We start from the raw sequence: 4,129 nt of genomic DNA, 5'->3' as shown, positions 1-4,129 counted from the left end.
TCTGAAATATTCTAAAATCATTAAGTCTGTGTGATTATTATTTTCTCACAGTAGTGTGTGTATATATATGTGTGTGTGTGTGTGTTTGGCTAAAGTGGATAGAAAACACAGTACTGTGTAAAAGGCACCCAAGAGTTTTTATATAAATTGTCTTAGATGTAAAAAAAATTTTTTTATTAGTGTGTCAGTAGACTACTCTTAGTACATTTTCATTAAATTATTTTTTAAAGCATCTTCATGGTTTAATAATGCAAACATATGTTGCAGGGACTTATTATAATCATCATATTGGCGTGACTGTATGCATCAAAGGGTTAAATCAAGCATTTTTAAGTGCTTTAGAGCAGTGGTTCTCAAACTTTTTACACCAAGTACCACCTGAGAACGTAGCTGGCTCTCCAAGTACCACCATATGACCGGCGTTAAAATACAGTCTATTCAGCTATGCACAGTTCATGCAGGAGGCAAATGTATTCCTGATACCATTATTTATTGTTAACTTTTGTCAGACACAGCCACAATGTACAAAGAGATAGCACTAGAACTACGCTTCCACACAACTCATCCAATGCAAGGGGCATTGAGAACATAATAACTAACATTCTCACATAGCAAGTGAGAAAATTAAGAACAACTGTATTTCAGCAAATGTACTTAATTCTCTCTATCTCTCTCTCACTCTCTCACTCTCTCTCTCTCTCTCACACAGCAAGCAATTGTCCGTCATTCTCTCACACACACACACACACACACACACACACACACACACACACACACACACACACACACACACACACACACACACACACACACACACACACACACACACACACACACACACACACACACACACACACACACACACACACACACACACACACACACACACACACACACACACACACACACACATTTTGTTACAAAAACTTAATTTCCTGCATTCTGGTGCAGGCATTTTTACCCTTTAAATGCCAGTGTTTGTGATGGGCATCACAAATTATTGTAAAAAAGAAGAAAACACATATTCAATACATGTTTGAATGTTTACCCTTTAAATGCCAGTTTGTGTGATGGCATCACAAATTATTGTTAAAAAAAACACACAAAAAGTAAAATATTTTCAATATATCAAATGCAAAGTACATTTTTCTGGGGGAGATTATTACAGGCTATGCATGTGTCAATGATTAGCAGCAACACATATTTTTTTGTAATGTCAGATTTAACACCAACTCTTTTCAGAAAAGTGGGAGTATTTCATTTTTTATCTGACATTACAAGAAATCTAAAAATAAATGGTTATGATCAGGGTGATCTCCTGGTTGTTCCCCACTTAGATTATCTAACTATCGCGCCGCCACAACCAGAAACACTGGCCTGGCCTGCTTCTAAGTTCAGTGGCCTGACTGCACAAAAAAATAAATAAAATAAAAAATATTTTTTTTCTTTTTAGCTTTTTTGGAAATGTTTTCAAGTACCACCAGCAGTACCACCAAGTACCACTAGTGGTACGCGTACCACAGTTTGAGAACCACTGCTTTAGAGGAAATGTCAAAATATTGCGATATCATTTAGAGGCCATATCGCCCAGCCCTACTATAATGGTAAAATAGTTATTTAAAAATGTGCCCCTAAAAAATATTCTTTGTCCCTAAATTTCTCATTTAGGGGCAAGTGTGCCCCTAGTGAAAAAGCTTAGCGTACAGCCCTGATGTAGCGGCGTGCTCCCAATACGAAAACTGGTGGAGGTTTTTAGAATGATCACCATCTTCCAGACACTCCAGTGACGAAGACAATATCGCCATATTTTCTCGAAAATAGTGAGAGAGAAAATAAAGATATGTCAACGTATCTCTTGTTTTCCAACTCTTCTCCTACTATCACATCACGTCAAGTGGGGATCTACCGAGGCACTTCCTTGTGGTGAAAGCGAGAAAGGAGGCGAGGGGGTGGCCCCACCCCTGCTTATATAGGTAAGCTGATAGGGGTGTGGTCAGACAAATATTGGGATATAAAGGTACATTGTGGTCTTTTATTCAGTGCGCGTGCACATATGCGAGGATAGTGCATGAGTGACGCCGAGCGGAGCCACTACGATACAGAACTGTTAGTTCAACCTCCACAACATTTAGTCATTTGTGCACATCATAGTAGCAGTTTCTCATTCCTTCCAACAAATTGCAAATGCTTTTGGACATGCATCAATTGCTTTCATTATCATTTGCTTATGTCATGTCAGTCAAAATGAACTATACTTATGAATGCTGAATAGTAATTCCTTATTAAACTAATAGTCCTCATTTAATTGCTTGAGTCATTACATACAAACATTTTGAACTAGTTGTCAAAATCTGTAAAGCTAATTTTATAAATTTCTTTATCATTCTTTCCTGAAAATGTCTCCCAAATTGAACTATTTCTCTCGGGTGCAGCTTTCACTGAGTGTGTGAAGCATTAGTTGTAACCAATGATAAGCCACCTCTCCACAGTCACTCAGAGCTGAATCCCACGAACCCTCAATTGGCAAGCATATATAAACCGATCAGGACATAGTGTGTACCATTTAGACAATACTTTGACACTGGTCAGCTTCCTGGAAGAGGGGCGAGGATGCGGGGAGGAAGGGGAAGGGGAGAAAACAAGGGAAGAGGAAGGAGAGGCCAAGTACATAAGCAGATTCCTGATGAAATTAGGGCTACAATTGTGGACCATGTTGTCAATCATAGCCTCACAATGGCTGAGGCTAGTCGAAGGGTGCAGCCAAATGTTGGGAGAACCACTGTAAATTATGTAAATTATTCAAACATTTTGTCGGGAGAACAGGTGTGTGTGTATATTGGACAGTAATTCAGCACTATACAATCTGCACTGCACTACTGCCATTATGTCATACATGAAGCTTACAGTGGGACAAGAACTTGTCACTTTTTACATTTTACATTTAGACGTACAGCTGTAAGTAATGTTACAGTAAATATTGCCATATTTACAGTATGGTACTGTACTGCAGAATTTTACAAGTGGGAAGCACTGTTATTGTACACTACAGGGTTAAAGCAGTATATCTCATGTCTACTGTACATTACTTAAATTTTTCTCTGCACAATATAGGATTGCAAGACAACGTCACAGAGGTGGAAGAGGGCCCATTTTTACTCCGCAACAAGAGGACGCCATTTGTGCAATGGTTCAAATGGCTATGAAAATAGTGTATAGTGCTGTCTTGAGCATTTTCAGGTAGTGTCACCAAGATCTGACTTTTTTGCATTTAAAACACTTACAGAGTGAACTGTCATAATGAAAACATCACAAAGCCATTTGACTATCTTGTTCATAAACAATGGTGTCAGGACTTTTCATTTTAATGACACTGACACTTTCATTGACATGAATACTTGCTTTTGAGGAATGGACTATCCATTTTGAGCAAGTGACACACTTTTGCAACTAGGTTTTGCAGTTTGTACTAATTGTTTTGAGAAATGCACTAACTGTTGTGCAAATGTTAATAATGATGTGAGAAATGCACCAAAGCGACTGAGAAAAACTGTAATTGTAACAGATAGGGGGTTAGTTATAACACTTGCTAGAAAAGTCTGATAAATTGGCACAAACACAATTCATTCAATACTATTCTATTTTGTACAGTTTTCAACCAAATGTTGTGCATGGATACATGGATATACTGTATGTATCTATCTTTCGATTTATCAACAATGGCTGCTTTTTATTGGAGCAGGGGAATTCTGTTGGCACGCATAACTTAAGTTTTCATCATGAGCCTACCTGACCAATACGAGTATGGGAAATTCGACGAGATAATAACTTCTCACGTCGTCATACTGATTACCATGCCAACTCAACTTTGTGGTTCAGTACATTGGAGAGCTCCTAGCTTTGAAAAATCAAAAGGGAAGGAGGGAGCTAGAGGGAGCTAGAGAGAGAGAGAGAGAGAGAGAGAGAGAGAGAGAGAGAGAGAGAGAGAGAGAGAGAGAGAGAGAGAGAGAGAGAGAGAGAGAGAGAGAGAGAGAGAGAGAGAGAGAGAGAGAGAGAGAGAGAGAGAGAGAGAGAGAGAGAGAGAGAGAGAGAGAGAGAGAGAGTGGGAGGGCGGGAGGGAGGGCATATAAAC

This window comes from Notolepis coatsorum (assembly GCF_963971535.1).
Source record: "Notolepis coatsorum genome assembly, chromosome: 2".
Taxonomy (NCBI): domain Eukaryota; kingdom Metazoa; phylum Chordata; class Actinopteri; order Aulopiformes; family Paralepididae; genus Notolepis; species Notolepis coatsorum.
Note: the sequence above shows the minus strand (reverse complement) of the source record.